The sequence below is a fragment of the Urtica dioica genome, chromosome 5, assembly GCF_054948205.1.
Source record: "Urtica dioica subsp. dioica isolate 48M chromosome 5, U.dioica_male_clone48M_v1_H2, whole genome shotgun sequence".
NCBI lineage: Eukaryota > Viridiplantae > Streptophyta > Magnoliopsida > Rosales > Urticaceae > Urtica > Urtica dioica.
In genome coordinates, this window is record NC_142760.1 from 38,466,833 (window position 1) to 38,480,589 (window position 13,757).

Sequence of the window (13,757 nt, forward strand, 5' to 3'; positions counted from 1 at the left end):
TCCGCCGCACTTCGTCTTCCCCACTTCGCCGACAGATTTTTTTTTAAAAAAAGCTCTCTTTCTCTGCCTCACTGAGCCACGAGCCCCTCCGACCACAGCTCCGGCTCCGCACCGGTATTTCTCTCTCTCTCTCTCTCTTGGCCTCGAGCCCCTCCGACCACTCTCACTCTCCAGCTCTCTCTGCCTCGCTCTCACTCTCACTCTCTCTGTCAGCCTCTCTCTCTGCCTCACTCTCACCGAGCTTCCGACCGCCGTGCGCTCAGCCTCGACACCTCGGCGTCTCTGCCCCGACAGCCCTGCTGCCTCGACGCGTGCTCAGCCTCGGCGTCGCTGCAATCCCGGTAAGCTCTCTCTCACCGCCTCTCTCTCTCTCTCTCTCTCTCTCTGACTGAACCGAGAACCGAGAGCAGGCTGCTGTTGTCCCCAGCTGTCCTCGACGAGTCTGCTGTCATTCCTGGCCTTGCGCGCTGTCGTCCCTTGTCCTCAACGAGTCCCTGCCTCGTCCCCTGTCCTCGACGAGTCTCTCTCCCCGCTGCACCGAACCGTCGCTGCCTCGATCCCTCCTCCGCCGTTTCACCGAGCCGTTTCACCGCCGCGCGCTCAGCCCTGTTGTCCCGAGCTGTCCAAGTAAGTCTAGCTTTTAAAAAAAAAAATTTGTTTGTTATATAAGATGGCTGTTAGTTTAGTTAGTTTAGTTAATTAGGTTAGTTGATATAAAATGTTAGTTAGTTAATTAGTATGTAAATGTTAGTTGATATAAAATGTTAGTTAGTTAATTAGTATGTAAATGTAAATGTTAGGTAATATAATTGTAGTTAATCATTGTAAATTGTAATTACATATTTAGTAATATGTTTAGGTTCTTTAATTTAATTTTGATTAGTATGTTAATTGTAATTGTAAAGAAATTGTAATTAATTACAATGTTTAGTAATGTGTTTAGGTTACTGTTTAGTTTAAATTTGTTTTGTTTTAATTAGTTTTGATTTATTGTAATTTATCAATTAGGAATTTTAATTAGTCGAATAATTACATGAATAGGTTGTTTAGTTTAAAATTATTTAATGAAATTAAAATTGTAATTGTTACATGCTAATTTGAAATTGATTAGTAATTGTAATTGATAATGTCATCACATGTTTAATAATTTGATTAGTTTATGTTAAACTAAGTTTTATTTGTGTTTTGTGACATGTTTTGATGTTTTGTGACATGTTTAGTTGATTTAACATGAAATGAAATTGTAAGTTTAAGTAAGAAAAATAGTTTGTGAAATGTTTTGATAGTTTGTGATATTTTGTTTATTTGGCTTTTTCATTTATAAAATGTTGTGACCGAACCACGGAGGTTCGGTTTAGGGCCGAGCTAATTTGTAGGATAGTTCTGGATGGTTTGTGTATGTTTTTAAATAATTTTGCAGGTTTTTGGTTTGTCAGTATAATAGGGGAAACTCTGCCGAAATTTCGGTAGAGTTTTGAATTAATTAGTTTAAAAACTCCCAACTTATTCAATCCGAGCTCAAAATAACATAGAATTCATAATCTCTCTTTCATTTTGTTCTCCGTCGTCCTTTATCAATAACTCTTCCAAACTTTCATTTCTCGCTCTCATTCAGCGAAATGTCCAATCCAAGTAGAGATTGGATCACGGAGAATAATCGGGTGACATTGCAGTACAAAACCGGTGTTAACGAGTTTATTCGCGCTGCAAGAAGATTCCCTAACGAAAAAGCCAAATATCGGTGTCCTAGCAAACCTTGCAACAACGTGAGATGGCATGACATCGGGGTTGTCAGGAATCATTTGCTGAACAAGGGGTTTACCCCAGGCTACACAAAATGGTATCATCACGGCGAGCTTGAGCGTGTCGTCCTTCCTCATGAAGAAGATTCCATCGGAGGAACAGATCAGAGTGGAATAGGAGGATTGCACGGTGCTGTGGAGGATATCAGGGATCACGAGGATTTCGACGATGCTACGGAGCCGACCCAGAGCGAGGTGCGTGCAGATGAGCAAGTGGAAGACCTCTTCGCCGAGTTGGAAGCAGAATTGTACCCTGGATGCAAAGAGTTTTCTTCTTTGTCCTTCTTGGTTTCGTTGATGCACCTCAAAGTCACGAACCATTGGACGAACAAGTCGTTCACAGAACTCTTGCAGCTCTTGAAGAAGTCTCATCCAGCTGGTAATCGAATTCCGGAGAAGCATTACGAGGCAAAGGCGAAGCTGAAGCGTTTTGGCATGGGATACGAGATGATCGATGCGTGTATTAACGACTGTGTCCTATTTCGAAAAGATCTCGCGGAAGTCGACGTGTGCCCAGTATGCAACGAGAGCAGATGGAAGCCAACTGGGAAGATGATACCGCAAAAGATTTTGCGATATTTTCCTCTGAAAGATCGATTGAAGCGGTTGTACGCGTCTCGACACACGTCGCTTCTAATGCAGTGGCACGAAAGAGATCGCGTCAGGGAAGTTGGTGTTCTACGACATCCAGCGGATGGTACAACGTGGAAAAACCTGGACGAGAGATACCCAGGCTTTGCTGCAGAGCCTCGAAACGTGCGGCTTGGACTAGCTGCGGATGGATTCAATCTGTTCGGAGAAATGAGTTTATCGTACAACATGTGGCCTGTGGTACTAACTGCGTACAACTTGCCGCCTTGGTTGTGCATGAAGAAAGAGTACTTGATGCTGACGCTTTTGATCTCGGGGCCTCATTCACCAGGAAAAGACATGGACGTGTTCTTGCAGCCAATTGTCGAAGAGCTGAAAGAATTGTGGGATACCGGATTCCGTGTTCGAGATGGCGCCAACGATGAAGTGTTTCGATTGCGTGCCGCGCTACTCTGGACGATTAACGATTTTCCAGCTCGATCCTATTTATCGGGATGGAGTGGCCAAGGGTATCTCGCTTGCCCGACGTGCAACCTTGACACACCGTCTTTGAAAGTCAGAAACAGGATCGTCTACTATGACCATCGTCGATTCTTGCGTACGCGTCACCGATTGAGAAAAAGCACCGATCACTACAAGGATCGCCACGAGAAATGCAGTAAACCCGAGAAGTTGACTCCGCAAGACATACTCGCTCAGTTGGCTAGTGTGTCTTGCACGACAACTGGCAAACATGCTGGCTCCGTGGGCAGAAAACGAAAGCGAGCCGAGTGCGAACTAAATTGGGCCAAGAAAAGCATCTTTTACGAGTTGCCGTACTGGTCAGATTTGGAGTTGAAGCATAACATGGACTTCATGCACATAGAGAAGAACGTGTGCGAGAATCTTCTCGGAACCTTACTCAGCTTAGAAAAGAAGAACTACGACACAGATAAGGCGAGGTTTGATTTGATGGACTTGGGCATCAAGACCGCTCTCCACTTGAAAAAACAAGGGGATTCGTGGTACAAACCGCGAGCATCGTACACCTTAACCCTTGTTCAGAGGCAGCGATTTACCGAGTTCCTCCAATCTGTCAAATTTCCAGATGGGGTCGCTGGGAATTTGAAGAAAAATGTGACTGCTGATGGAAAGCTCAAGGGTTTGAAGTCGCATGATTGCCACGTGATCTTGCAGAGGTTGTTGGCTGTTGGTATTCGTCCTTTTGTGCCAAAAGAAATACATCAGACGATCTCCGAGCTTTGCAACTTTTTCAAGCTAATAAGTTCGAGAACCTTGAGAGTAGAAGATCTTGAAAATGCGCAAGAGTCTATCATCGAGATCTTGTGTAAGCTTGAGATGATATTTCCACCATCTTTTTTTCACGATCATGATTCACGTGGCGATTCATCTACCAGATGAAGCGTTGTATGGCGGCCCGGTGCATATGCGGTGGATGTACCCATTTGAGAGATATCTTGGGATGTTAAAACATTTTGTCAAAAATAGAGCTAGACCAGAAGGCTCTATTGCGGAAGCTTATGTTGTAGAAGAAGCTCTGACGTTCGTTGCGAGGTATCTTGAAGATAAAAAAAAGTGTAGATGAAGTTCAAGTGCGAGAGCTCTCTGTTTTTCGATCCGAGATGTGTGTGCCTTATGGGATGATGAAACCGATAGTATTAGACGATGAACAGAAAGAGAACGCGGAGTGGTACATCTATACCAACTGTCCTGAAGTGGATCCATATTTGACGTAAGTTATCGTTGGGAATGTGTTTCAATTCATTCTTTTTATATATTGCTATTGAAGTAATGTTTTTAATAACAGCGAGCATTTGGATCTCTTGAGCGAATCTGGAGTTTGCGATATTGAAGCGGAGCATAGAAAGAGGTTCAAAATTTGGTTTGAGAAGAAGGTAATAACACAATATCAATGCAATTTTTTTTATAAACGCACAAGTGCTAATCAATGCTTTCTTTCGTAATCAAATTTTTGATATGAAAGCTAGTGGTTCTGACGTGTCTGACGAGCTCTATTCGCTTTCTATCGGTTCCCTTCAAGTCGCCTATCAATATCCAAGCTGCTTTGTAAATGGCGTGAAGTTCATCACTCGTCGTCGCGATAATCAACGAGTCACTCAAAATAGCGGTGTATGTGTACTTGTGGATGATTTCACTTACTATGGTCGAATGGAAGACGTCATCATCGTGAACTATAGGCATAACTGTAGTGTTGTATTGTTCAAATGCATTTGGTACGGTGACAAGTATCATGCAAACCGACTAGTGCACACCGATAAGACTACTGGAGAAACGAGTGCTTATACTGCGAAACAGTGGTTTAAAGAGGAGCCGTACGTACTCGCGACTCAAGTCAAACAAGTTTTTTACATCGAAGATCTTGTTAAAGGCGGCGACTGGGAAATCGTCCAGGAATGCAATCATCGAGGGATTTGGGACATTCCTGAAGTTGACCCCTCCAACTCAGCCTCGATCCCATTGACTATAGAGTTGTCAAACATCGAGCGTTTGAATCATCGACACGAAATTGATGAAGCTGATTTAGTGACTGTCGTTGACGATGATGAAGAAGACGATGATGAAAATGAGAGACGGGTCGTTTTTTAGGGAGAAGATGTTAATGTCGATATAAAAGATGATATTAACATTATAGGCATAGATGACGATGAATGAGTAATATCTTTTTTGTATGTTTATTTACTATATAATGTAACCACGGTTTTCCTCCGCCATATGTGAGGTTTGTTAATAATAAAATCCGTGGTGCCGTCCACGTTTTTTTTAAACATAAAACTAATATTTATTTACTAATATTGTTCACATCTTACAGGATGTCAGATGCAGGTGGAGATGAGTCTCCGCTACACCGTTCAGGAGCAGGTGGAGATGAGTCTCCGCTAGAGACACCGGGTTCTCAAGGTCCTAAGAAAACAAGGGGACCAACAACCGGCTCTACTTCGGCAAAAGCAGCGCTTGGGGTACCCGGTGCGAAAGTTGTTAGGTATGACCCAATCAACCAAACTTTCTACCAGGACGTAAGAAAAACAATAAAAAAGGTAGGAGTATTCAACAACCGCGTCGGCGCTTTGGTGAAAGTCCATATCCTGGTCACACTTCGTGATTGGAACGAAGTGACGCCCCAGATGTTGGGCAATATTCTGAGCGCACTTCATTCCGAGTACACTTTCGTGTACAAGGATGATGAGACCGAGGAGCTGCTTCCGGCGGATTGCTATCGTCATCAGATTGACCAGACTATCATTCGCGATGCAAAGCGAATGAGGCGTAACCAAAAGTCTAGATTATCAGGGACTTTCTTAGGAAAATGTTGTGGGCAAATGAATGTCGCCAAGAAAGAAATCCCAAAAGGATATAAAAAAGACGATTGGGAAAAGGTGATAGAGGAGTTCGCAACTGACGATTGGAAGGTAATGTATAATTCAAAAAAATTATGTTATCTTCTATGAAATCGAATTATAACGCAATTTAATATGTGCAGAAAACGTCTACTCGCAACAGAGACAATTCAAAGAACAAGAAAACGAAGTCCACACAAGGGTCGATTTCTTTTTTGGCTCATCGACATTTGAACGTAAGTTTATTCTAATTTTGTAATATTTTTTTTTTGCAATAAATACATTACTCATATTTTCATAAGAACTGCAGAGTAGGGAAGATGGGACTTTGGCCTCGGCGTTAAACACGTGGGAGAAAAAACATCAAGATGATCAAGGCAATTGGACGACAGCTTGGGCGCAACAAGCATTTGTAAGTTACTTGTGTTAATTACTTAATAATCAAGTTTCGATAATCTTAATAATTTTTTTAACATATGTTTGAAGGCGCGAATTATGACTCAAGTCGAGGATATGCAGTGACAAGCAGCGGAGTCAGGCCAAACGTTTGACATAGACCAGGCGGAGCAGTACGCGATGGATACTGTTCTCGGGCAACGTCGAGATTGGTATGTCGGGATAGGTCCCTCGATCCCGAGATCCTCGTATCTCTTGGCTCAGGCTCAGGACGACAGCTCGTCCTCAGGTTCTTCATCGACGCGCGTTCCAGATCCAGTGATTAGCGAGCTACAAGCAGCGTTGGCCGCACAACAAGCTCAGATGGAGGTGTTTCAACGACAGTTCTTTGCCTACACACAGCAGCATCCGTCTCCCATGCAGACATCCCCCGCGATGATGCACCCTGGGACGACGCCGCCATCAGCTTCAATGCCGAATGTTCAGACGCCGTCGTCCGCTTCAATGCCGAATGTTCAGACACCGCCATCCGCTTCAATGCCAAATGCTGATCAGACGCCAGGTTCGGTAGAATTTCAGCGACATCGTTCGAGCGGCAGCGCACCAGGCCGCCAAGGCGCACGAGCAAGATCTGGCGGAAGAGGAGGCCGTGCATTCCAGAATTGGCAGACTTCGAATGAAAAAGGGAACCAAAAAGAATAGATTGTAATTTTTTTAATTTATTGAACGTAAATGATCAAATTTTATGAATTTAATATTAGAATTTCTATTAAATTATTTATATAATTATTCTAATTAATATTATTCAAATTATTTATTTAATTTAACAAAAAAATTATTTAATTAATTTTTAAATAATTTTTTAAATTATAATTTTTATATAGAATCAGCATTTAAAAAAAAAAACTACAGACAATCAGATGCGACTAGTCGCATCTGATTGTACTAACACCCGCCAAAATATTAGGCAGGGAATTACTATCAGATGCGACTTGTCGCATCTGATACTTTTACCGCGAAGGTATCAGATGCGACTAGTCGCATCTGATACTATAATTCACGCTTTAATATCTTCTTTTGGAGGATATTTAGGTGCGACGTTTGGTGCGACTAGTCGCACCTAAAATGTCGCACCTGATAGTGATGACTTTCAGGTGCGACAAGTCGCACCTAAAATCATCAGGTGCGCACTTTCAGATGCGACTTTGTCGCATCTAAAGTCGCACTTGATGATACTTTCAGGTGCGACATTGGTGCTTTTAGGTGCGACTTTTGTCGCACCTGATGCTATTAATTGTACTAGTGTGTTCTTTTGAACCTTATGACTTATCCAAGAGACTCGATTTTCTAAGAAGGATGTATGGTGCTTGTGGATTGACCCTTAAATCTATGAACTAATAACAATATTTGCTTTTTTTTTTCCTTGAGAGAAATGGCATTATTAGTCAATAATATAAGAGCATATATATACAAATATAGAGAGTTGTAGAAATATGCGAATTTATTATGCTACCACATAAACATACTCCAAAATTAAATATGGGTAATGCGCCCGATGGGATTCGATAATGCATCTTACCCATAGAAAGAGAAGTGATATTAACACTTGTCCCGATCAAATTCAGGTATAATTGCTTATTATTGTGTAGCCTTTTCTAGGAAGATTCTGTTAAGATACTAGTAAACAAATTCAAAGGAGTATTGAATTGAAATCGGAAAGACAAAACTATATATGTGTGTAAATATGTAATTTTTTGTACTTTTTTTTGGATTTGATACAAAATAAAAAGGAAGCTTCATCGCAATTTCCTTAAATCTTTCTTTTCTTTAGCTATGTTCGTTACAAGGACACGCATAAACGATTGTCGTTAAGTGAGCATGTGATATAAGATTCGATTTGTTATAGCTCCTAGAAAAAATAAACATTAAAAAAAAAAAAACTATGTAGGATATTCAAGATGATAGGTTATCGATCCAATAATATCGTAAAGTAATACATAGAAGAAGCACGTGTTAGTCATTATTTATTTACACCATTATTTTTCAAACCCGCAATAATGGGTACACGAACGTTTTGAAATGAATAATAATGCCGTACAATTTTGACATATTTCAATCGAGATTAAACAATAATAAAATAATAGAACCATTATTTTTGTTTAAATTGAGACTTTTTATTAGAATAAAAAAACATTGATAAGATACAACACAAATCTAAGCGAAAATGAGCCTAACACTAAGTAAAATTGTTTTTTCATCTTCCGAACACTTTTGACACTAAGAAGCATATTGAGCGTATTAAAATTCAAACACTCATTTAGTTTTTTTTTAAATACCATAATGGTTGATATAATTCCACACTGAGATAAGTGGCTAATCCATCTTCAATTTGATTAAAAAATACATAACACAATAATTAAACATAGTGCAGAAAAACAATAAACCTAAAAAACATATACATGTTATGAAAACCAAATGAATAAATTAAATTGAAAACTTTTTAAAGTAAGAATTTTAGAAGAGAGAAGAAAAGAGTAGGGAGAGTAAATGATAGAGAGAAAATGAAAGAGTAAAATGTATAATTGGCACTACTACAAAAAGGGCTATTTGTGTCTCCCCTATTGCGTCACTGCTATTTTTAAGCGATGCAATTGCTCTTTTTCTTGTCAAAATATGATGTGGCGTGGTCACAATTCGCCACGTGTAATTAATCGGGCGTCGTTTTGTAAAAAAGCGACGCTAGATTGGCGGGATTAAATTGAGCGTCGCTAATTAAATAAGTGACGCTAGAAAGTTCACAAAGTCCAATTATATGGTGACATGTGGCGGGGGTCACTTTTTTACCTATTGCGTCGCTTGATAAACGAGTGACGCCCTGCCTATTGCGTCGCTTTTTATGTATTGCGTCGCTCAATAAACGAGTGACGCCCCCAACCTATTGCGTCACTCAATAAATGAGTGACGCTCAACTTATTGCGTCGCTTTTAAATCTATGCATCACTTTTGATCTATTGCGTCACTTTTTATCATCTAGGGTGTCGCTTTTAAATTGAGCGACCCACGATTCCATGTATAAAATCCGAACTTAGCGAATTCAACCACACTTCTTCTTCTTCTTCTTCTTCTTCTTCTTCTTCACTTCTTCACTCATTTTTCTTACGAGACCACCCAAGGTTTTTCTTCACTTTCAAACCCATGATTTTCAACCTTGGTTTCCTTTACTCGGTCTTGGAAGGTTCGTCCGGTACTCACGATTTTGACCATCATTGTTTCCGTCGAAGGTATGTTTGTGGTCATTTATATAATTGGTTTTTTTTTTAAACTAACATTTTTATGAGGTTTCGGCCTAATTTTAGGTTTCGATTATAATGCATATTTTCTTGTGGTTTCAAGATTTTTACTCGGTGTTGACTTCCTCGACCGCCTTTAGCCACTCCGACCATGTCTCCATGCTTACGGCCGAGCCTATCATCCCGGTAAGTTATTTTGAAATTATAATTTAATTATTTTTATTTGTGGTTTTAAGTTTTTCGAATTTTACTTTTGGAGGGCATGAGATTTGAATTTTAAAATTTAAAATTTGAATCTCGCGCTCAAAGTAATTTTTTTTAAAAATAAATTATCTATTGCGTCGCTTGATAAACGAGTGACGCCGGGCCTATTGCGTCGCTTTTATACTTGTTGCGTCGCTCATTTTTCGAGCGACGCAGAGCCTATTGCGTCACTTTTAACCAAGCGACGCCCCAACTGATTTGTGCGTTAGATCCGACGTGGCGCCACGTGGAACGTCGCTTTTTTAGAAGCGACGTCCCAGACCTATTGCGGCAGTGCCTTTTGCGTCGCCTATAAAGTGACGCAAATTACCTATTGCGTCACTTTTCGAGCGACGCAAATAGCTCGATTTGTAGTAGTGTGGGGATGGATTTTCCCTTCATCATCCTCATGTATTTATAGTAAAATTTGTGTACATTAGTCAATAATTAGGTATAAGGTAATTAATTACTTACCCCATATTTTTTACTTTAATTTACCCTATATTTTTGACCTTTGAGCATACCAATTATTTACAACACTCCATTTGAGATGCTCATTGATACATTTACGTGTTCATGTTGTCTCGTTAAAAACCTTACTAGGAAAAACCCAATGGGATAAAAACCTTAATAAGGAAAAAAAAAAGTACAGTTATGCAAAGCTCCTCCTGATGCAGACATAGGTGCAATCTTTCTATAAATCTTGTAATTTACGCATTCCAATGTCATGAACATGTTTTCAGAAAGTTGAAGTGAGAAACGCCTTTGTGAGGAGATCAGATGAGTTATCACAAGAACGAATATACAGGATGCCGATAACATTGTTCTTCTCTAGCTCTCGAGTGAACGAAAAGAACTTCGGAGAGATGTGTTTTGTTCTATCGCTCTTAATGAATCCTTCCTTAATTTGAGCAACACATGCGGCATTATCTTCATAAAGTGTGATGGGGTCCTCGATTGTTGGATTCCAACCACTGGTGACTCTAATATGTTGTGTCATTGATCTCAACCATACACATTCACGACTTGCTTCATGTAGTACTATAATCTCCGCATGATTTGATGATGTGGCAACGAGCGTTTGCTTTTAAGAATGACAAGAAATCGCAGTCCCTCCATATGTAAACACATATCCAGTCTGAGATCTCCCTTTGTGTGGATCTGATAAGTAACCTGCTCTACATAACCAATCAAAACTGATTTTGTCTTGTTAAGATAAAATAATCCTAAATCAATCATTCATTGAAGATAACGAAGCACATGTTTGACCTCATTCCAATGTGTCTTTGTAGGAGCTGAGCTGAATCTTGCTAATAGATTAACTGCAAAAACGATATCTGGTCGAGTGCAATTAGCAAGGTACATAATGGCTCCAATCGTAATGAAATATGGTACTTTAGGACAAAGAATCTGTTCAGATTCCTCACATGGACGAAATTGGTCTTTTTCCACATCTAGGGATCTGATAACCATTGGAGTACTTAGATGATTTGACTTATCCATATGGAAGCGTTGTATCACCTTTTTCGTGTAATTTGCTGATGCACAAATATTCCATTTTTCACGTGTTCAATCTGTAAGCCAAGACAATATTTTATCTTCTCAAGATCTTTCATTTCAAATTCTTGCTTTAAGTAAGATATTACTACTTTGATCTCTTCATCAGTCCTAATGATGCTTAAATCATCAACATAAACAACGATGATCACACACCCGGATGTTGTTTTCTTAATGAATACGCATGGACAAAGAGAGTTATTGACATAAACCTTTTGTATTAAATATTCACTTAAGTGATTAAACCACATTCGTCCGGATTGTATTAACCCATATATATAGATCTTTGTAATTTGATGGATTATTTTTCTCTAGGCTTTGAAGTAGATGCTACAGGCATCTTGAATCCTTCAGGGTTCTTCATATATATATTTGAATATCTAGCGATCCATATAAATAAGCTGTGACAACATCCATGAGATGCATATTTAGTTTCTCATGCACTGTTAGGCTGATCAAGTATCTGATTGGAATTCCATCCATTACTGGGAAATATGTTTATTCAAAATCAATTCCGGGCCTTTGAGAAAAACCTTGGGAAATAAGTCGAGCTTTGTATCTCACAATCTCGTTTTTCTCATTTCTCTTTCGTACAAATACCCATTTGATCCAAGAGGTCCATCTACAGGTGTGAGTACTATGGATCCAAAGACCTTGCGCTTGTTAAGCGAGTCAAGTTCGGCTTGAATTGCATTTTTTTCATTCACCTCAATCGTGTGTATTTTTACATTCAATAACAGACTTTGGTTCGAGATCTCCATCAATTTTCATCCATGAAATCACATGCCAGACTATATGAGAATGCATCATTGATATTATCGTTTCGGTTCCATTTTATACATATATTGGCATAATTAATTGATAATTCTCGATTTTCCTCGTTTGTATTTCTGGAATACATTCCTCCATTCTGGAGTCATTTTGTCTCTCTGCTCCTTTTATTTTCCGAGGATTTTTATCTTTGGAACCAAATGGTCTTCCACGCTTCAGTCGTGTTGTGACTTCATGATTGAATTTATTTTCAAATTGTCCTTTTGGGACATCAATTTGCGCAGGAACTTTGACAGCTGGAATGTATGATTTAGTCACTCCCTTAGTGTCTGTAAACGCATCAAGAAGCTGATTTGCAATACCTTGCAAATGTACAATCATTTCCACTTCTCCTTCACAGTCTTTTGTGTAAGGGTCAAGTTGCAATAATGTTGATACATACCAAGTAATTTCCCTTTCCAGTTGGTTTCTTTCTCCCCCTAATAGTGGGAAATTTTCTTCATCAAAATGGCAATCAGCAAAACGTGCTGTAAAAACATCACCAGTTTGAGGTTCTAGATACCTAACAATAGATGGACTTTCATAACCTACATAAATTCCAAGCCTTCTTTGAGGTCTCATATTTGTTCTTTGAGGTGGTGCTATAGGTACATAAACAGCACATCCAAAAATTCTCAGATGAGATATATTTGGTACTTGGTCGAATGCAAGTTGCAGATGAGAGTATTTATGATATGGACTTGGTCGGATGCGGATTAATGCAACAGCATGCAATATTGCATGACCTCATATTGAAGCAAGAAGCTTTTTTCTCATTATCAATGGTCTAAAAATAAGCTGGAGGCGTTTGATTAGCGATTCAGCTAGACCATTTTGTGTATGTACATGAGCAACATGATACTCAACATCAATTCCAACTTACATACAATAATCATCGAATGTTTGGGATGTCAATTCATCGGCGTTATCGAGCCTGATTTTCTTAATTGTATGATCAAGAAATTGAGCTCGTAATTTGATTATTTGAGCAAGTAATTTCGCAAATGCCATATTACGAGTTGATAATAGACAAACATGCGATCATTTGCTAGAGGCATCTATCAATACCATGAAATATCTAAATGGACAAGATGGTGGGTGAATAGGCCTACATATGTCACCTTGAATACGTTCAAGGAACGTAGGTGATTATGTTTCAACTTTTCCCGGTGAAGGCCTTATGATAAGCTTTCCGAGAGAACAAGCTTTACTTGGGAAAGTATTACCTTGAGGGATTTTCAGGCCTTTCAATGGATGCCCATGTGTATTTTCAATAATTCTTCGCATCATAATAGAACTAGGATAACCCAAACGATTATGCCATGTCGTTAAAATTGAAGACTCAATGACTACCTAATTTGATTCTATTGTATTTCTATACGTGTAGTGTAATTCAGTAGTGAGCATCGGTAGTTTTTCTAAAATTTGTTTCTTTCCAAATTTGGATGTCATAAGATATTAATACAGATATATTTCATGGTACTTTCAATTATAGATTGAGTATTAAATCCATGCGAATATATATCATTGAAACTTAACAAGTTTCGTTTGGATCTCGGTTAAAATAAGGCATTATTTATAGTGAATTCTGTTCATTCGACAGTGTGAATTTGCCTTACCAATACCTTTAATTAGATCTACATGTCCTGATCTTGTATTCACAAAAGTTTTTGTTGGCTTTATCCTTGAGAAAAAAAGTTTTATCATTCAAA